Genomic DNA, 23,124 nt, shown 5'->3' with positions numbered 1-23,124 from the left:
AAAATTATTTTATACCTATTATAATTGAATTCTGCTTATGCTTAAATTGTATTTCTTTTATTTAATTTTGTTTTAACCTACATTGAGTTCTTGCAAGACAGCTATAAATAGAATAAATAAATAAATAAATGTTTTTCTTTATCACTAATGTATCACTTCCACTGCTGGGTTGCAGCATCTATGTTTCTTGAAATTGTCAATCTCCCTTGATACTCTTATGGAAAGAAGTGGATTTTTTTCATTAGAATATATTAGAGTAAATAGATAGTACCTGTTCTAATATAACTCTTGCCATTGTATCAAACCGAGGAATCTACTGTCTAGACACTCTCCCCATCCTTGCTATTTGCCTTGGCCTTGGCTTTTATTAACCATGGTATGAGCGAACATTTTTAAAAACTTGGTCCCATTCTCTTGGCTGTTGATTTATTGCTTGGTGTCATTTTTGAATTTCACATAGTGAAGCAACATAAATTGACAAGGGAGACGACTCACTCCTAGAATGCGCAAGAAAATGAGATGCAAAAATAGATATAACTATATGGGGATGGTGGTGCTAGGTTTCATTCTCAGTTCTTCATATAAAAGATGTGTCTGTTTCTGTATCTATCAAGTGACCTTTGTCTGAGTTCATCAGAGTGCTTTTCTCAGCTGTCCTATTTTGTCTTGTTTTTCAAGGCATAGTTAATACAATACATTTCATTTTTATTTCTCTTTCAGCTCTCCATCTCCCAATGACCCATAAGTGTCATTCATTTGTCTGCACTGACAGGGAAAGCGGTTGTCGCTTGTGCAATTATGACACAAGATGCTATAGGGGGTCAACCAAACATTGCAGCTTGAATGCATACCATAAGAGTATCTAGACTGTCTGTAGCACTGGATGCAGGGACTTTATCTTCAGCCAGCGGAGCACTGGAAGCTTCCTTTTCTCAATTATAGAAATCAGGAGGCAATGTTTGGCAAAAGAATGACTATTATGGCACATATAAAAAGAATGGAAAACATGTGATCACACCATCCTCCATATTGGTTGTGCTGGCAAGAACTGAAATTGATTCATAGCTTCCAGCTTAGTTGATTATTGCATTCACCCTATACTCCTGGACAAGTTGCAAACTGTTGTCGAAGGCTTTCATGGCCGGGATCACAGGGTTGTTGTATGTCTTTCGGGCTGTGTGGCCATGTTCCAGAAGCATTCTCTCCTGACGTTGCAAACTCCTCCAAATTGATGAGTACTGCTTACCATTTTCTAAGGTATATCTATCTACACTGTAGAATGAATGCAGTTTGACACCACTTTAACTGCCATGGCTCAATACTATGGAATCATGGGAGTTGCAGTTTTACAAGGTCTTTTGCCTTCTCTGCAAAAGTGCTGGTGCCTCACCAAACTACAGATCCCAGAATTCCATAGCATTGAGCCATGGCATTAATTCTACAGTGTAGAGTCAGCCCTATTGAATCACAAGTACCATTCATTTTTGTTGATCTAAAGTTTCCATGCATCATTCAGATCAGTTACTTGTCATTACTGAATCGTTACTTTCAGCAGTGAAATTCACATTTTATGTCATCTGTAGTCCTATACAAAGTATTTATTGATATGTATTGTCAAAGGCTTTCATGGCCAGAATCACTGGGTTGTTGTGAGTCTTTTGGATACCTCACAACTTCTGAAGATGCCTGGCACAGATGTGGGTGAAATGTCTGGAAAGAAAGCTTCTGGAACATGGCCATACAGCCCGAAAGACTCACAGCAACCCATTTATTGATACTGATGGGCACTTGCTGTGAATGTTTAAAAAGAGAAATCATAACTTGTAGGTAGAGCATAGGATCATAAGATTTACTCCTTAGTTGTTAAAAAGAATTAGATGGCAGATACTGGGGAGGAATAATGCCTAAGACCTCATGGGGCAACAATTGGTCAAAATATAAAATATCACTGTGGTTGTAATTTTATTTGTCTGTACCACATTTTTCTTTTGGAATAAAGGTTCAAAGTGACTTAGAAAAATTAAAAGAGACACAGAGATAGCTGGCATCACCAAAAACACAGAAAGTTAACACCGCAAGAATCAACAGGAAAAACAATTTACAACCATACAAAAAAGCAAGAAAATGACAATGCAGCACATTATTAAATGTTTTACTTGCCATAAACTAGGGCTGGACAACTGAAGAAGGCTGAAGGGGCTTATTAGTTTTCTCAGGAGACCTGAGAAGGCCAGAGTCCTACCACATCTCCCCACAAAATGTCATATTTTTTTGCTTCCAAGGTTTTTACCTCTGGGACATTTTAAACTCAAGAGAGGCCTCTCCTCCTCCTCCTCCTCCTCCTCCTCCTCAAGAGTCTCTTTCTGTATCTAAAATGGTCTGGGAGACCTCAAAATGGTTATGAAAAAACCATATGATGGCAACTTGAAGTTATTGATCACCAGAAGGGGTGCACAATTGGTTTTAGAGACCTCAGGCATCCTACAGACCACATTTTGTCTGATAGTGACATTAGGGGTCTGTTTCCAAAATCATGACCAAAAAGTAATTACAGTAGAGTCTCGCTTATCCAACGTAAACGGGCCGGCTGAACGTTGGATAAGCGAATATGTTGGATAATAAGGAGAGATTAAGGAAAAGCCTATTAACATCAAATTAGGTTATGATTTTACAAATTAAGCACCAAAACATCATGTTATACAACAAATTTGACAGAAAAAGTAGTTCAATACACAGTAATGCTATGTAGTAATTACTGTATTTACGAATTTAGCACAAAATATCACGATGTATGGAAAAGATTCACTACAAAATTGTGTTGGATAATCCAGAATATTGGATAAGCGAGTGTTGGATAAGTGAGACTCTACTGTATGTGGAAACTTTAACTCTTGAATGTTTTAGATTTCTATTCCCACAAGTCACTGACAATAGGGTCAAAGAAACTGGTCAAAGTAATTTAGTCCAAAGGGCCTCATCCCTGAATTAGAACAACTTTAAGGGCCAGTATTTTTTATGAGAAATCCACAAAAAGAGATCATTACTAGAGATAGGCAGTAGGCAAAACTAGTTATTACCTGGACAAAACAGAAACAACAAGCAAAAAAAAAAAAAAAAGAAAGAAAAGAAAAGAAAAGAAAAGAAAAAAAGATGAAACTACACAAGAGCAAGTATCACTTTTACCTTTTCTTGGAAATATATACCTCTATAATTATCAAAATCCCAATTGTCCACAATGAGTGTTATCAAAAGGTGAGATGTAGTGTGACACAACTCCTAAAGCAAATGGCACACATTTTGGCTTCTTGGGTTCTTTTTTTTGGTGATCTATTCATGTTCTTTCCTTCCATTCTCTTGCAGATTGGTGTTTTACTAGACTGCTGCATGATGGCAAGGTGAAGGAACACGCCAGGCTTGCTCCCTTGTGCTGTCTGCATGTGCCAATGCTGTTGCTGCACATTCTCTAACAAACAGGTCTGACTGGGCTAAAAATAGACAAAGAGGGCTTTTAAAAATCCATTTAGATTGCATGATTCAGTACATTCTTTTGCACTTACAGCAGGCACAGTTTAGCACATTTGTGGTCACGTTAGTATATCTCTATAGCCGTCTAAGTTACAACGAAGTCAGTTGCCACCGTTGCTAAAGGTGTTAAACAATAGCTACGTGTGAAGCATTAGAGGTATTACCCCTTGTTCTGACTTCAGAATAAATTTCTTCCCAGGGAGCAGCTTTCATACTACAGGCTGTCCCCAAGGTACAAACAATATATATATATATATAAGCTTTGGATGGTATAGGGAAGAGTAAACAGTGGTGTTTGTTTTGCTGTCTGTCTGTCTGTGCCCCTGTTTAGAAGATCTCACCTCACTTTCTGTCCCTGTGATCACTGGATTTTGAACAATTTGGTTTGTTATGGAAACAAGGATTGATCATAAACTCCAGTGGAGACACCTTTTCCCTGTGATAACTCTTCCTGGAGTGAATTTCCCTTCCTAGGGGTAAGGATCCTCTCACTTCCTGTTGTCTCACCCCAGTTCTTAACTATGAGTCATTTGTAAGTTGGATGTTTGTAACTTGGGAAATGCCTGTATGTTCCCTCACCAGGGTCAGTTCCTCCGGCTTCCCATCCACCTCTTAGGCCACTTCCACACTGCTTCTATATCCCAGGATCTTATCCCAGATTATCTGCTTATCCCAGATTAGCTGGCAGTAGAGACACATATCATCCAGTTTAAATTAGATAATCTGGGATCGGATCCTGGGATGTAAGGCAGTGTAGAAGGGGTCTCATGGGACTCTGGGAATACTTTAGCATCTCATGACTTATTGCTCACCATCAGCAATACATGTAACTGCACATAGTAGACTTATTACTGTCTACAGCAGGTTGGGACAACAGTAAAACACACCATTATCCAGATAAACTAAAGTTTCATTGGTTTAAATAGGAGAAACATAAGCAACAACAACAACAAAACTTTATTTATATACTGCTCTATCTCCCTGGAAGGGACTCTGTGCAGTTTACAACATAGGTAAGCATTTAATAACACATAGAAACATACAACACCACTGTAATAAAAACATAACCACAACAATGATTAAAAACAAATATACCCATTTAAAATAAGACCAGTTTCAGGACTACTCCATTGGGTGATATTTGGCTACCAATGAACAGAATTCCAGGATGAGCTAAGATGACTGTAGGGACTGGGCTAGGGCTCGTGCAGCGAAGTAACATAGAGCCAAGGGGTAAAATAAAGTGCCACTGATGGCAAGGAATAGAGCCTGGGTTACTCAGTTTCAGGCCTGCTGAGTAGCTAAGCACATTCTGAACTTTCCCACTGAAACCTATCTGTAGCTGTGACTGGATCATGTCCAACATTTTGGATAATAAATATTCAGTCTACGGTATAGATATTGAAATCCATTCATTGTTCTGAAGAAACTTGTAGGCTGGTATCCTACTGATGGTCACAACTACATTCACTTTTTAAAGTAATGTTATAAACTCAAAAATCAATCTGGATGATTCAACCCAGAAATGTAAACTGGCTCCATTATGAAGTACAGCATTTATAGAAACGTTGTATGACCCCAAATATCAATCTTTTTCTCCCTTTTTATGTTTTCACCAGATCTATGTTTCATTTTTTTTTCATGTCAGGAGTGACTTGAGAAACTGTTTCATAAAACTAATATATGCTTTGACATTTCTGCAATGAAGTAATGGGTACCCACCTATGTTAACTCTGGTACTTTTGTAACAAGGTTATTCAATATTATTTCAGTGAAGGTGCATCTACATTGTAGAATTAATGCACTTTGACATCACTTTAATTGTCATGGCCCAATTTTATGGAATCATGAGATGCACCCTGAAATCCTTACCTAAAGGTCATCACAGTGGTCACAAGACATTTTGCAGCTTGAAGCAATGTAAACTCAAGGATAGTGGAAAGTGGCATCTGGATTCAGAATCCATAGATATGGAGTGCCAGCTATAACTAGCCCAAATCCAAGTTATTTTGCCTCTAAGGCAGAAAATTCAGGGAAAAAAGGGTTCCTTCCTTTTATGCTGTTCATCTCACATAAACATAAAGTCTACCGGAAAATCATGTACTTTTTTTGTGAAATTGGGAAGGTAACAGTGCTCCATGCAGTCATGCTGGTCACATGACCTTGGAGGTGTCTATGGACAACACTGGCTCTTCGGCTTAGAAATTGAGATGAGTACCAATCCCCAGAGCTGGACACAACTAGACTTAATGTAAGGAGAAAACCTTTACCTTAAATTGTCAGTAATCCAAAAAACCAGTGTAGTGACACCAGTCTATAAAAAAAACAGTACAGTATAAGTAATTTTTAAAAGCCCTTTCTTTAAAACAGTTTCTGGAAGTTTCAACCTGCCAATGGAAGGACAGCAAAGATGGGGCCATTTCCACTTCTCTAGGAACACAGTTCCAGACGTTAGAACAACCATCAAGAAGGTCTGTTATCATATTCCTATCAGATATACCAGATGATGGATTGGTGGGTAGAACTTCTAAAAATCCCAAGAGGCAGCTGGGCTTTTGTGGAATACAGAGCCATGTAGAATCATATAGGCCATATAGAGCTATTGTGTGGAGCCATGTAGAAGTATATAGGATCATCCTTATAGGGTAATTTGCTCACTGCCTATGACACCACTTTGCCTAAAGATTGATATGATCAGTAAAATTCATCAGTAAAACCTTTTCTGGATCTCTGCCACATTTCTGCTGCTTCTGTCTGTAAGTGTGCAGTGGGTTGCGTGCTTGAATGTTCCCCTGTGAGAAACTCTCCTGGCACACAGAAAACCAGCCTCTTAGCATAAAACAGCATATTCTGTGCTTTCCCTTGGCATTCTATTTTTTTTTTTACATGCACAGAATTTGAGACCTGATTCTGCTAATTGTATAACTTGGCTCTTAGAAACAGATTGTCAATTGTACAGAATGCTGAACTAAAACGTAAACAACCCCACCAACCTAAAACTTTGGAGAAGTAGATGAGAAGACATCCAATATTGCTCTCCTCCCCCACCCCTGTTTTGTTTTACTGGTAGACATTTATCATTTCTTCAGAGATTAATAGATATCAAGAGGAGTGGTGGCGTTTTTCCTTCGTTATGACTCCAGCATTAATCCTCCTCCAATCCATCAGTCAGTGATTGGAATACCAGGCTGACAGATCACATTGCAACAGAGAAGGGTCTCATTGAAATTGATGGAATAAGTTGGTAACTTTGATAAAATATGGTCTGGTTTTATTCATCTTCTTGCTTAATTATGAGCTGTCTGGTATCAGCCCCCACCCGTTTCTGCCCTGATATATTTGTCCTTCCATTGGCTGCTTTCCATCATCTTATATCCTTCACAAGTTCATGAATGAAGTACTTGGACTTTATCTTCTTTGCATTTTGTATTTAATAACATTTTTCATTGTGGACCTGAGATTGAAAACATGGGGTATGCAGATACAGAAGCAATATTTCAAAAGGTTTGGCTTTTGTTTTTCAGAGAATAAGGCAGAAAGTGGAGAAACCCTATCTCTATGGAAGACAAATATGAAATACCCTTTATCATCTTTTATAAGTCTATGCTAGGCTCAGCCGTTCCCTAAGCACATGGTCCATGGCAGTCCAAGTTCATGCACAGAGATTAGTTTAAACAGAGGGTCAGGAAGAAGAACAGTCAGGAGTCTGTTTCAAAGGTCAATAACATAGAAGCAAAATTCAAGAATAGTCCAAACCTGAATCCAAGCACATAGTTTGTAGTCCAAAAACATGAAGTCCATCAACAAAGTACCGGCTGTAGCTCTTTCAGCAATGTTGCTTGCAGCAAAGGATCTATTGCAGCCACCAGCTATTTATGCTGCCCAATAAAGCCTTACAGCGGAGGGTGGTTCCACACAGAGGGAAAAGTCCACACTGACCCAGGTATAAAAAACCCTGGTCGGGGCAGATTTTATTCTGCACACAAGCTCCAAAAGCCTGCGCTTTCCACACTGGGGACGGGGAGGTGTCTAGATGTCCTCCCTGTGCCTGCTGGGAGACACCTGACCCCCCCCCCCCCGACTTAAAAATAAAATAACTTTCCCGGCCACCATTAAACTGTTGCCGGAACTCTCCTAGCTTGTAGAGATGACATGCCAGGAAAAGGGGGGCAGTAGAATTTTTCCTCCTCCTCTCCCTTCTCCTAGTACATTTTTTTTATGCACCAGGAGAACTCCTGCAACAGTTTAATGGTGACCGGGTAAGTTATTTTATTTCAAAGCCCCTTTTGAGGGAGTTTTGGGGAGGGGGTTAGAGCCCTCTCAGATATTCAGCATGGAAAATGCGAGGGGGCGGGGGTGTTGACTGCAGGCCAGACAGGCCCCATATCCCATAAGATACTGGCCTTTCAGAAAGGCCCAGGTCTAATGGGGTATCTAATTAATTCAGGATAAAGAAGGGTTTTCCTGCTTTGTCCCAAATTAATTCATTTTTATTGGAGGCATTGTTTGGATGCCCCACATAAAAATGTGGGGGCTTGCGCATGCACCATTCTTCCCTCCCTTGGAGGCTGAAGTTTCTCTGAATAGTCTCGATGAACTGAGGGCCCTTCCAGACAGGCCCTAAATAATCAGCTAAAACCTGTGTTGATTTACCCACAGGTCAGTGTGAGTACTATACATTAATTCTTCTCAAAAAAAGGAGCTGTCTATTCTCTAAACAAAATGCTAATATTTAGTCCATTCCATGAGAACCTAAAATACACCCTTTTTATTCTCTCCATCCTGATGCCACTTCTGGTCTTTTTGAATGCCTATGCAGGGAAATGGCAATATTGATACTTTTCCTTCTCTGCAGGCTGACACTCAACATATTCATGGGTCATATCAAAATCCAATGTTTCACCCCCAAAACCTTCCCCCAACTCATACGTGATGTTGACTTATATTTGAGTATATACTGTAATATAACCATTACAGGATATACTGTAATTTCTTCTTATAGAGCTCTCAAAGTCTGTATTGTAGCTAGGGCAGAGCCTGAAAACAACTAGTCATTAATAACTAGTAATTAATACATTCATTTCCCCAATTAGAAAGATATAACAACATTGTCATTGTAAATTAAAGAGGGATAATTTTATTAATTTATTAGAGAAGGAGGAATAGGACATGATTCAGTTGCTGTGCCTTTACTGTGGGTGTTCAGCTGACAATGACATGAACCAGGGTGTGATTTGTACCACAGCCCAGTAGCTTATAATAGATTTTTAAAGGTCAATAAAAACCAGTCATTAAGTTAGGGTTCCTCCCTCCAAAAATATTGCTGCCTTATAACTTTGTCACTACAGGTTGAGCATCCCTTGTTCAGAATTCCCAAAACCAAAAAAAATTCAAGATCCAAAATTATCCACATGGGTGGCCAAGATAGTGAGTGACACATTTGCTTTCAGGTGATTCAGAGCTCACAAACTTTATTTCATGCACAAAAATATTTAAAGTCTTGTGTTTAAAATTGCATTCAAATTAAGGTACGGTATATATGCAAGCTAAATTAATTTCATGTTTAGATGAGTCTCATCTACAAAATACCTCATTAAATCTATATATGCAAATCCAAACACTTCTGATCCCAAGCATTTTGGATAAGGATTGCTCAACCTATATAAAAAACTATTTTCTTGGTTCTTGTAACTATAAATACCTAAAAACTATTCAGAATTAACTTTTCATTTTCCCTTCTTTGGTTGTTCAAGGGTTGATTTAAATGCTTGCTCCTTATTCCAATTATTGTCATAACTGGGGCATCTGGCACAAATATTTTGGTCTCTTTAAGCACAGAAATAGATTGTATAACTATCACAAGTCTTCTTCTCACTGTGGATAGAGAAGGGGGAAGTGCAACCAACGAATGGCCCTGGTTAATCTGGAGTAGTGAAATGGGTTTAAAAATCCCGGTACTTGAACGAGAGTCCATACATGGACCCATTAGTTTCAGTAAATAATCCCTCCAGGTTCACAAAGGTCTGATTATTGTGGATTAAATGGAACTGCAAAAGCTATGGCAGGACATCCGCCAGAAGTTTTCCTTTATTTTTTTTTTACCCTAATGACACTCTGAAATATGTTGCACATATAAGTATTTCACCAATATTGCAGCACTGATCTGAGGCATAGAAGCAGATTTTCTGTCATTGTCTTTCCTCATCTTCATTCCTGGTGCCTTCAGGTTTTCTTCTTGAACCCCATTACCCATTGGGGTCACTTGCCTATGACATGCTGATGCCCAATGTGTAATTTCAAACTTTGTTTCCTTTCACTAATACACAGGAAATGAAAATAAAGGAATGGTTGGAGAATTGCTTCTCATGGGAATTGCTTTCCTCTTATGCTTCCCTTTAAGCACCTGTTTCCATCCCTCCATCCACTGTTTAGGGATTTTAAAATGAGGATGAGCACTGGTGCAGTCTACGCCACCGCAAGGAACTCTGATTTTTGAGAAGTGCTGGGACATACAGTGTTTTGTAGCAGCACATTTTTGCACCCATATTGGATTGTATGTAAATGTTTTTATCACATATTTTTCATGCTGTCGCGCGATCAAGCGCACATTATAGGTGTGTGTCTTGTAGGCATCCCCACTTTTATCCCATAATACATTGAAAATCCAGCCCACTTCTTAAGCCTACCTCCAAGTATCCACTTTCCAAAAGCACCTCCATTTTCAGATGGCATCCTGTGAAAAGGGAAAGAAGAAGTGACATTATTTGGGCATGAAATGAGTGAATGTGAAGGCATTTTTTGCATGTTGATAGACAACCATGAACTTGAGACAGTATTTTAGAATGGGAAGGGGAATATGGGTATTGTCCACAATAGGAATGTTGCTCCTTTAATGAAATTTTCCATCCATTCCCATATTTCTAGCATGGCTTAAGTTACAACTTCAGATTGGAATTTAATAATATCACTTATGCATTCAAAGAAAGGGCATTAGGAATTTACCAAGGGGATGTGAACACAGTGGATATAAAGGTTGTAAGTTTGGGTGATATTCAGTGTTCTTCCAGGTACCAAAAGACTAGGGATTTTCTCTCCTGACATGTTGTTGTTGCATGCCTTCAAGTAATTTCTATCGTAGAGTTTTCTGTGGGTTTTCTGTAGCTGAGGGTGTGTTGTAGTTTATTCATTTAGTCGCTTCCAACTCTTCGTGACGTCATGGACCAGCCTACGCCAGAGCTTCCTGTCGGCCATTGCTACCTCCAGCTCCTTCAAGGTCAAGCCAGTCACTTCAAGGATACCATCAATCTATCTTGCCCTTGGTCAGCCCCTCTTTCTTTTTCCTTCCATTTTCCCCAGCATCATTAGCTTTCATGTCTTCTCATTATGTGGCCAAATACTTCATCTTTGCCTCTAATACCCTTCCCTCCAGTGAGCAGCCGGGCATTATTTCCTGGAGTATGGACTGGTTGGAGCTTCTTGAGGTCCAAATCACTCTCAGAATTTTCCTCCAACACCACAGTTCAAAAGCGTCTATCTTCCTTCGCCCAGCCTTCCTTATGGTCTAGCTCTCACATCCATAGGTTACTATGAGGAATACCATTGCTTTAACTATGCGGACCTTCCCTGAGAATGTGTGATTAATCAAAGGTCACCAAGTGGGTTTCTGTAGCTGAGCGAGAATTTGATCCTGAGTCTCTATAGTCGAACACTCAGATTATGCTGGCTCTCCCTCTTGAATATACAAGTATCTAAATAAGGATTTGGTTGTGCTTTTCAGATTTTATTGACAATGAAGTTGATGATTTGCTACCAACAAAAAGAAGGTCAAACTAGCAACTAATTAACAATTGAGAAAATGTATACATTTGCCTTCATGGCACATTTAATTTCATTATTTTTTAAAAAGAACTTGTACATATTTTTAGCTCTATGAGCTTAATCTCAAATGCCAAGCTGCTCCTATTCCTCACATTTTACACATGGTTTATTTTCAATCTTCCTTTGCCATCGCATTATTGTTTTAGAGATGTTACATAAACAATGACATTTTCATGTATGCAGATATTGTTAAAATGCCAGAGTCTCATCTATCTCGTAAACATCTTTTACCAAGGTGTTTTTACACTTGGACAGAAATGTTAGACTCTTCCTTTAGCCTTTCATAAACAAATGGTTCTGTTTGAGGTGAGAATAATGTTTGCACGTATGTCTCTCCTGTCACTTACATGAAAAAGGAAAGTTAGAAGGAGACTACTATATCTTGCATCTACATTGCAAAATTAATGCAGTTGGACAGCACTTTAACTGTCATAGCTCAATGCTATGGAATCATGAGATTTGTAGTTTTATCAGGTTTTAGCTGTCCTTGGCAAAGTGATAGTGCCTTGCCAAACTACAGATCCTAGGATTCTAGAGCATAGATCTTTGGCAGTAAAATATTATCAAATTGCATTAATTCTATAGTATAGGTGTAGTCTTATTTAACTACAGCTATTGAAATTAGATTAAATTGGAGGGTAACCACTGGAAAAAAACAATTAAAACTAGCCCTATTAAATTTTGAGAATAAGACCATTCTTATTTGAGAATAAGACCAGTAAGGTTGGAGACTTCATCTCCAACCTTACTGAGAAGAGAGGACATTCATTAGCTTGGGTCTGGAAGCATTCATAGTGGTTCTCAAACTTCAAGATATTTTGGACTTCAGCTTGTAGATTTCCTGGGTTGATTGGTCATCTGGGAAGTGAAGTCCAAAACATCCTGAGGACCAATTATGGAAGCACTGATCTAGGGCTATGAGGAATAATGGGGGAAAGATTCCCATGGTTCCCAGCAGCTTGGATCCTGCTGTGTTATTACTGCAAACTTATAATCACTTGCTTTGGCTTTTTTATATGGACCACATATCCTGAATTGGGCCAGAAGTTATTCCTTCTGTCCAGGGACTTCTGGCCCTTAAATGGGGTTAATCCAATATTATCCTATGTTAGCAGAAGTTGGGTAATGCTCCAGAGCTTCCTTGAAACTCTGGAGGAGCCTTGGCACTTCGGAGTTGGTGTGAAAAGCTGTGCTAATTCTAATTTGAACTGGCCTACCTGTTCATATGGGCCAGTGCCATCATCCCATTTCCCCTGTGCTCCATGGTTCCTTTAATGGTTGTTTATGGTAGACAATTTCAGATGGTGTAAAAAGCAACACTTATTAAAATTTTGTCTTATTTTTTCACCTAGCCCTACAGCCTTTACAAACAACCTGAAATATTGAAGACCTTATTTTCTTGCATTTGCAAGAAAGAAGACATTATTATTATTATATAGAGAGAGATGTTGAGTTTTCAGAGCACATTCCCCTTCTGAAACTGGAATATTAAAGAGCGAGTTATGTGCTTAATGAGTCTTCTCAGAATGCTAAAAATATACTGCTAAATGTCTTGTATTGACTGCTAAGTGTGCTCAGCAATACCACCGGATTGCTATAGCTTCTCTTTGGAGCCTTCTTTCTAAAATAAGAACTGCCTTTTTAGCTCATCCAGTAGTACAGCCAGGCAGTTCTGAGTTGTAGTCTCAATTGTTTTTTTTAAGGAGCCTGTCCTTTAGATGTTCATGTCTAGTATACCAGTTGTGAGGCACTTTTTTAACATTTCATTCCTCATCTCTGTCATTTCATACTGCATTCCTGATACATTCAAGCAAAAAACAAAAGAAAACAAAGCTATTTTGCTTAAAAAAATGCATTTTATGAAAAGAAATATATTGTGTTTTGCATTTTAATCTCCTTGAAATCATACCCCCATCGAAATGGAGCTTGCTTCTGACACCCAGGGCCCTTCAAGACAAGGCCTGTCCCCATTTTACCTGAAGAATCCAAATGACACCACAGGTAAAACCAAAATAATTTAGAGAAAATTAGGATTTCTCAGTTTGCTCTGGATTAATAAAACACCTGGAAAGATTTGAACCTTAGCTTTCCAGGTGAGGGCCCTGTGGGGATTGACCCCCGAGATTGCTTTCCCAATCCAAGGGGTCAAGCCCCACAATGATTCCAGTTCTTTGGGCTCTAATTCTTTCCCCTGCTTCTTGGCACATCATTTTTGCATGCCAGGAGTTTTCTCCGGAGGGGCCTGCACTGTCTGTAAGTTTTGTTTTGGGGGCGGAGGAATGGAGGGCTGGGAGGTGGCTGACTATCCTCCATGACAGTGGAGGGTTTGGGTTGGGAGTGGGGACTAAATCCCAGGAGAAACTGTGATTTAAGATCCCAGTTCTTTCCAGGATTTAGTCATGTGTAGAAGGACCCTCAGTTTTTTTGTATTTTATTACAGAAAATTCCAATATAAACATTTAAAATAAAAAACCCATAGAGATCTATAAACACTTTTTCTTGTTTACCCCATAATATTTTAATATGAGCTTACAATGGACAGAGATTTTTTTATACCAAATCTCAAGTACAAAATTGGAAAGATCAGGAACAAAATCTTGGACTTTTAACCAGTTTGGATGACCACAGGTATAAGCTTGGGGAACCAGGTCCACGCAAAACCTAATTATAAAATGCATATAATGTTCTATTAAAAAAAAAAGAACAAAGAAAATAAGCAGTATCAGCTTTGTGGAAGTTCATTTCAATTCTGGTTGCTGTTATCCAATTAACTTCCGGTAACTGTGTAACAACAACAACAACAACAACAACAACACTTTATTATGGTCCATGATCAGCACAGAGTGGGTCACAAACGTCCTGGGAAGGGGAAACACAGTTCTCTATAGAGACTGTGTAGTCATTGTGGAGTGAATAGTTTGTGTACTTCAGTACTGAGGTCAAGCCCTTATTGTACCACAGAGCTTATTATTGAAAGCACAGTACTTCCCTGTATCCATGGGGATGTATTCCAAGAGCCTCCATGGGTACCTGAAACCATTGACAGTAGTAAGCTCTCTATTTTAGCTAGATGTGGGAAGTACATAATGTGATCAAACTGGAGGACCTAGAGACACCAAAGATTTTTGGGGGGGGGGGTGGGGACATGTGGATAACTGGATATTAAGTCCATGGATAAGGAGGCTGTAAAAGTACATTAGAGTCTATGATAGTAGTTGCATACAGAACTTGTCATTGCCACAACTGTCACGACCCAGGCTGCAGAGCACCAATAACCATACACAGAGGCCAGAATCTATCTAATATCTTTATTAAGGAAATATATAAAGTCAATAAAAATAAGTGTAGAATGTAGTTCAGAAGAAGACCTTTCAGGAAAGGTCAATTATAGTCCAGGAAAACAATGTCCAATATAAAATATTAAGGTCCAAAGTTGTAATCCAATAACCGAAACACTCACTTTGCCAAGCAAAGTGAGGGGAGATGACAAGGTTCTTAGTCCAAGGAACTTGAGGCAAGGCTAGGAAGTAAACTTGATTCTTGGAACACAAGGCTTGATACAAGGCAGCAAGGAACGAGGAACAGGGACAAAATCCGTGGTAAAATACTTGGCAAGGTCCTGGAAGACAAGGCTGAGTCCTAGGAAGCAAGGCAAGGTCCGTGGAGGTAAACAAGGCTGGGAACGGGAACGAAGGCTTGGAAACAGGAACGAAGGCTTGGAAGCGGGAGTAGCGCTGTCCACACACAACCTACTCCAGTTGCTGACGAATTGACTCCGCAAAATTCCTTCAGGGCAAAGAACCTAAATAGGGTCTCGTTTTCCCACCAAAGAACACTTCTCTGGGGAACCAGAACCGAAAGTCAATCTCTGTGTCCAGATGCATGACTCCCTAAAATTTCTCATGAAAGCAGTCTTAATCAGCTGAATGCCTGGCTGCGATTCTCAGGCTTCTGCGATTAGCCTGCTGAACTCCTTTCTGTTGTTGATAATAGTTACGGCGAGAAAATGGGGGAGATTTTGACTCAGGGCTTGTTTGGCAGCTTTCTGGAAGACAAACCTCCTGCAGGTGCAAGGGCTCCAATTCTGGCTGGGAAAATTCCAATTCTGGCTGAAACGGTGGAAAACCCAAGTTTTCCTCTTCATCTGTCACCACAGCGCTAGGAACGGGACTACATGGCCCATGAGTCATCACACTATCCCCCTCCTCAAGCCCCCTCTCAAAATAGGGCTCTCTCCCCGAGGCGCGAGGCCGCGGCTTGGTGGGGTAGGTCTGATGGAAGCGGCGGGTTAAATCGGGGGCATGGACTGTGGAAGCGTCTTCCCATGAGCGTTCCTCGGGGCCAAAACCCACCCAGTCAATGAGATATTGCAGGCGGCGGCGGTGAAAGCGAGAATCCAAAATGTCCTGAACCTCGAACTCCTCCTCCCCATCCACCAAAACAGGAGGGGGGGCCGGCCGGTCTGCATCAGGGCGCACACCATCCGCCGGAAGGAGCAGGGAGCGATGGAACACTGGATGAATGCGCATAGAGCGCGGAAGTTGGAGTTTGAAAGTCACGGGGTTAAGTTGCGCCACCACCGGATAGGGACCAATGAAACGGGCATCTAACTTCCGGCAAGGGCGATGGGAGGGCAAAAAGCGAGTGGACAGAAGAACCCGGTCTCCTACCTTGATTTCGGGGCCCGGCTGGCGATGTTTGTCAGCGTGGCGTTTATAGTCCTCCTTGGCTTGGTCTAGTTGCTGGAGCAAAAGTTGTTGCACCGCTGTGAGTTCCTGCAGCCAGTCCTCTGCTGCGGGAACTTCTGAGGTTTCAACAATAGAAGGGAAGAAACGTGGATGGAAGCCGTAGTTTGCAAAGAACGGGGTTTCTTTAGTTGAAGCCTGGACACCATTGTTATAGGCAAACTCCGACAGCGGTAACAGGGAAGCCCAATTGTCCTGCTGATAGTTTACATAACAGCGAAGGTATTGTTCCAGAGTGGCATTGGTGCGCTCAGTTTGCCCATCCGTTTGGGGATGGTGAGCCGAAGATAAACGAGAGTCTATGCCCAATAGTTTTTGTAGTGCTTTCCAGAAACGAGAGGTGAATTGAGACCCACGGTCTGTGACCAAACTCTTGGGCAAACCATGCAATCTGAAAACATGCTGAAGGAAATAATCTGCAGTCTCCTTGGCCGTGGGGAGGCCATCGCAGGGAATGAAATGGGCTAGCTTGGTAAAAAGGTCCACCACCACTAGGATCGTGGTGAATCCACAGGAAGGTGGTAGATCAGTGATAAAATCCGCAGAGATTATTTCCCATGGGCGAGATGGGGTAGGAAGGGGTTGCAGAAGCCCTGAGGGCTTCTCTCTTCTTGTCTTGGAGCGCTGGCATACTGGGCAGGAATTGACATATTTTTCCACATCCTTGCGGATCTTGGGCCACCAGAAATCTCTTAGGATCAAATGCATGGTTTTAAATAGTCCGAAATGCCCTGCTGGCTTGCAGTCGTGACACAGACGAAGTGCCTTTTCCCTGCCCGGTCCTGGAGGGATGTAGACATGGTTTCTATAGCAAAGTAACCCATCCTTAAGCGAGAAGGGAAACTGTAGTCCTTGGCGAAGTTGGTCCTGAGCCCAGGCATCTGCTTGTTGACTGGCCCTGATTTCCTGAGCACAAAGGGGCCCTGGAGTAGAGGGAGCTGAATCAATTAGAGTGGATTTGGTATTTCCCACAGTGAGCGTGGCAAAGTTCTCGGGCTGCAGCAGTTGGGATTCAAAGGTCTCTTTGCGCCCTGCAGCATATTCCGGTTTCCGTGACAGAGCATCTGCTTGCTTGGTCTGGGCTGGGGTTACATAGTGGATTTGGAAGTTGAAACGCTCAAAGAATAAAGCCCAGCGTTGTTGCCTCTGATTTAGCTTGCGGGCAGTTCTTAGATGCTCTAGATTCCGATGATCAGTATGGACCTCAATGGGAAATTTGGCCCCTTCTAACCAATGTCTCCAAGTTTCAAAGGCTGCCTTTATGGCCAAAAGTTCCTTTTCCCAAATAGTATAATTTCTCTCTGGTGCGGTCAGTTGACGGGAGTAAAAGGCACAAGGGTGAAGATGATCTCCCACTGGTTGTAAGAGTACAGCCCCAATTGCCACATCGGAGGCGTCCGCCTGTACGACAAAAGGGGTTTCAGGATCTGGGTGTTGAAGGATTGGCTGGGACGTGAATAATTTCTTTAGCTGTTGGAATCCTTTCTCTGCTTGCTCTGTCCAGCGGAAAGGCTGCTTCCCACGGATGCAGCTGGTGATTGGATCAGACCAGCGGGCAAAGTCTGGAATGAACTTGCAGTAGTAGTTCGCGAACCCCAAGAAGCGTTGCACCTCTTTCTTGTTGGTTGGCGCCCGCCATTCCAATACTGCTGAAACTTTTGCCGGGTCCATGGTGAGCCCTAGTGGCGAGACACGATATCCCAGGAAATCTACCTCTTGTAGATCAAAAGCGCATTTTTCCAGCTTGGCATAAAGTCCATGATCCCGCAATCGTTGTAACACCATTCTAACGTGGTTCTCATGTTCTGATTGTGATCTAGAAAACACCAAAAAATCGTCCAGGTAGATAATCAAGAACCGGTCTAGATAATCCTGAAAGATATCGTTGACAAAATGTTGAAACGTTGCGGGAGCTCCACACAAACCGAAATTCATGACCAGGGTTTCGAATAAACCGAATTTAGTCTGGAAGGCGGTCTTCCACTCGTCCCCTTCCCTGATGCGAACTAGATTATAAGCTCCTCGAAGATCCAGTTTGGTGTAAACCTTGGCCCCTCAAAGCCGGTCTAATAGGTCCGAGATCAAGGGCAGGGGATACCGGTTTCGCTTAGTGATATTGTTCAATGCTCTATAGTCCACCACCAAGCGTAGGCCCCCTGACTTCTTTTTTACAAACATCACTGGGGAAGCGGCTGGGGATTGAGAGGGTCTAATAAACCCCTTGCGGAGGTTTGTCTCTAAAAACTCCCTGAGAGCTTCTTGCTCCGGTTCAGTCAGGGAGTAGAGGTGTCCTCGCGGGATCGGGGCCCCTTCCACCAAGTCAATGGCACAGTCATAAGGTCTATGCGGGGGTAGTCTCTCGGCTTCTTTTTCATTGAATACGTCCCAATACTCTGAGTACTTCTTGGGCAAGGTGATGATGGGTTCAGCGTCTGTGGCATGGCAGACCTTGGCTACAAGACAATGGTTTTGGCAATATTTTGAAGCAAACTGCAGTTCTCTGTTGGACCAGGAGATGTTTGGGTCGTGGAGTGTCAGCCATTGGATTCCCAAAATCACAGGGAAGTGGGGAACCTCGGTAACAAAGAAGGAAATCTCTTCCATGTGTTCCCTTATCCACATTCTGGTGGGTTCTGACCACTGGCTTACTGGACCTGTCTTGAGGGGGCGGCCATCTATGGCCTGCACCACACGGGCGTTCTTGAAATCGTGATATTGTAATCCCAGAGAGTCGGCATACTCTCTATCAATGAAATTGTTTGTGGCTCCTGAGTCTATCATGGCATGGATCATGACGGGTCCTTTTTTCGCTGACCACAAGGTGACCACTAGGAGAAATAGGACCCCGGTTGGCGGCTCTTGAGTGGGGTTTTTGACCGGGTTGGCGAGCCTCTCTACGCCCGGTCGCTGGCTTCCCCCGCCGGCTTCACGCCAGCCGCCTCAGACGCCTTCGTCTCCGTGGAGGACGCCGCCGCCAGACGGGCGGCGGGCTTCCCTTTGGCTGGGCACTCTCTGGCAAAGTGGCCCCCGTTCCCACAGTACCAACAGAGATTTAGGCGTTGGCGGCGGGCCTTCTCGGCAGCATCTAATCTGGGTCGCACATTGCCCAGCTGCATCGGCACCTCCTCGCTTCCTCTGGGGTATGGGGCTGGTGGCGGGGGTCTCCACACTGGACGCGGCTGGACGCCGGTGGGAGCGGGAGGTTTCGCTCCAGCCCTGCCGCTCTGGCCTCGGATCCATTGCTTTCTGTTGGCAAGCATGACTTCAGCCCGTAAACATTGTTCAATGAGTCCTTCAAGGGAGTGTGGAGGATCCACCTTGGAGATTTCCTCCAGCATCTCGATGTTGAGACCCTCCCGAAATTGTCCTCTGAGGGCTATGTCGTTCCAGCCGGTGTTATGGGCCAGCACTCGGAACTCGGCTATGTACTGGGACAAGGGTCTGTCCCCTTGGGAGAGGCGCCGGAGTTTGTGGCCGGCTGCCTCCAAATTGTCTTCGATCCCCCAAGTCGCTTTAATGTGATCCAAGAAGTGTTGCGCTGATCTTAGATGTGGGGAGACTTGGTCGAACAGTGCCGTCGCCCAGTTGGCTGCTGGCCCGTCTAGGAGACTGTAGATCCACGCCACCTTGATGTCTTCTTGGGGAAACTCGGCATTACGGGCCTCTAGATAAGCCTGGCATTGGCGACGGAAAACATGAACCTTAGAAGCTTCTCCAGAAAACTTGGTTGGCAACGCCATGGCCGGGAGACGGACCCCGCGTTCCTTCAATCCCCTTATTTCTCCGTCCTGCGCATTGAGCTTATCTCGGATGCGGTCCACTTCATCCTTGTCGATGGTGTAGCTGAGTGGCTGGGCCCCCGGTCCGGCTCCGGTAGACATTCTGGCCTAGGTTAATTGGTGCTTAGGGTGGCGGAGTCAAACTGTCACGACCCAGGCTGCAGAGCACCAATAACCATACACAGAGGCCAGAATCTATCTAATATCTTTATTAAGGAAATATATAAAGTCAATAAAAATAAGTGTAGAATGTAGTTCAGAAGAAGACCTTTCAGGAAAGGTCAATTATAGTCCAGGAAAACAATGTCCAATATAAAATATTAAGGACCAAAGTTCTAATCCAATAACCGAAACACTCACTTTGCCAAGCAAAGTGAGGGGAGATGACAAGGTTCTTAGTCCAAGGAACTTGAGGCAAGGCTAGGAAGTAAACTTGATTCTTGGAACACAAGGCTTGATACAAGGCAGCAAGGAACGAGGAACAGGGACAAAATCCGTGGTAAAATACTTGGCAAGGTCCTGGAAGACAAGGCTGAGTCCTAGGAAGCAAGGCAAGGTCCGTGGAGGTAAACAAGGCTGGGAACGGGAACGAAGGCTTGGAAACAGGAACGAAGGCTTGGAAGCGGGAGTAGCGCTGTCCACACACAACCTACTCCAGTTGCTGACGAATTGACTCCGCAAAATTCCTTCAGGGCAAAGAACCTAAATAGGGTCTCGTTTTCCCACCAAAGAACACTTCTCTGGGGAACCAGAACCGAAAGTCAATCTCTGTGTCCAGATGCATGACTCCCTAAAATTTCTCATGAAAGCAGTCTTAATCAGCTGAATGCCTGGCTGCGATTCTCAGGCTTCTGCGATTAGCCTGCTGAACTCCTTTCTGTTGTTGATAATAGTTACGGCGAGAAAATGGGGGAGATTTTGACTCAGGGCTTGTTTGGCAGCTTTCTGGAAGACAAACCTCCTGCAGGTGCAAGGGCTCCAATTCTGGCTGGGAAAATTCCAATTCTGGCTGAAACGGTGGAAAACCCAAGTTTTCCTCTTCATCTGTCACCACAGCGCTAGGAACGGGACTACATGGCCCATGAGTCATCACAACAACAGAGAATTGAAGTTGTTGAGTGATTTTAGGTCTGCTGAAACCATGGATTCAGGGGCCCCAATGTGTCTTGCTTTCCAGAAGGCCAAATTAGGCACAGATGGGTAGAAGGCGAAAGCAGAGGTTTATTCTCAATGGCCAATGAGGATGTCAGTGGAAAAAACACTCCAAAGTACTAACATAACAAAATGGAAAATACAGAGCATTTTTATTTCATTTGACAGTTTCAAGAAACCCCAGTCAGCTTCTGATTGGCTGAAAAAACTGTCTGGCTAGGATCCATATCCTGAGTGCCTCAGGCCTCAGTTGAACATCCTCACTGATTGAATCGTCATATGGTGGGAAATTCAACATACTATCATTGGAGCATTTGAAGTGTCAGTACGTTCAATGGTTCATCTCTGAAAGGGGCACAATCCTAAAGCAATGTGGTGTGGCAATATGTATTATGTCATTGATGGGTTTAAAGGGTAAGCTCAGATTAACACAATCAGGTTAAGTCCAATGTGCACAGTGGATACTCAGAGATGATGACCAGTGCAATAGGTGAAACTGGCTTGAGGCACTGGTGTTGAATCTTTCCCATAGATAGTCCTGATCTTATTATTTTTTATCTCAGGAGCGACTTGAGAAACTGCAAGTTGCTTTTGGTGTGAGAGAATTGGCTGTCTCCAAGGATGTTGCCCAGGGGATGCCTGGATGTTTCAATGTTTTTACCATCCTTGTGGAAGGGTTCTCTCATGTCCCTTCATGGAGCTGGAGCTGATAGAGGGAGCTCATCTGCACTCTCCCCAGGATGGATTTGAACCGGCAACCTTCAGGTCAGAAACCCAACCTTCAGGTCAGCAGTCCTGCCAGCATAAGGGTTTAACCCAACAGGAAATGAACACAGGGAGATCTGTTGTACATTCATTGAGTGGTTTCCCCAGTTTCCACTGAGAGAAATATGAAAATTAAAGGAAGGGGCTTTGGGTGCGACCAGACCACATTCCAAAGGCAATTCATAACAAAGGTTTAGGTGAAGCATGGGCATGCGAACATGCACATTTCATAACTTGGGGTCTGATTTCTCTATATCAAAGTTTTATTGTACCAGGCAAGTAAGAGGAGTATGATGCAAACTACAGCTATTGATGAGTTTCCCATCAACATCAGGGGATGGGTTTATCTCAGAGAGATGGTAGATGGACAATGGGATGCACATGGTATTGTAAAATAGGAACTATCATCAAATATCATGGTTCTGTTTTAATGCCAGTTTGCCACCTTTGTGCAGTAAAGTCCTTAAAAGCATCAGTCTCAGAATGCTGCATCTTCTCTGGTGGATCTCTGGGACTTCACTGACCATCATCCTGTGAAAAACTAGGCAGCCTTTAACAAGAAAGTACTTTTCCAATATGCATGAGTTCTGTTCTACCACAGTTTTCCTTACCTTCATCATGCTCCCTCCCATTCCGCTCGTGTTTCTTTATTTAAAAGCACTGGCATTTTGTTCTCTCCGCACAAAGTCTTTTCATTATTTCATTATACTCTTTACACAAATGCTGCTTGCCCTACATAATTTTTTAATGTGTCTCCTTCAGACAACAGCTCTGCCTGAAGGAGAATGAGATTCCATTTTTTCCTACAGTGATTGCTTCCAGATTTCAACTTTTAAAAAGTTCTTAGGTAGTTGGAATCAGGAAGACTTTTGTTATAAGATGTTAAGGTAAGTGTTTTGAGTGAACAAGTAAAATTTTAGGGTAAGCTTAATGCATTAAAATTAATATTTAATTAAAAATATAATTGTTTTGGAATGGTGAGTGTATAACCGGAAAAGAACCATGAAGATTTAATACAGTATATGACTATAACGGAATGTAACACTGTCCATGCTGGGCAAATTGGAGGTGAAGTTGATTGATGTAGTAGAAAGGGATAAGTTGCTTTATGTGATCAGAGAAAGGAAGTTTGTGTGATTTCTTAAAGATTTAAAACTTCCCTGATGACTTGAAGAAGAACAAGTTGAAGAAAAACAAGTAAAAAAAACTGGCATTTTGTGGGTTTGATTATTATTCTAAAAAATAGTAATTATTATGCACATTTATAACTATCAAAAGGA

The sequence above is a fragment of the Anolis carolinensis genome, chromosome 2, assembly GCF_035594765.1.
Source record: "Anolis carolinensis isolate JA03-04 chromosome 2, rAnoCar3.1.pri, whole genome shotgun sequence".
NCBI lineage: Eukaryota > Metazoa > Chordata > Lepidosauria > Squamata > Dactyloidae > Anolis > Anolis carolinensis.
Note: the sequence above shows the minus strand (reverse complement) of the source record.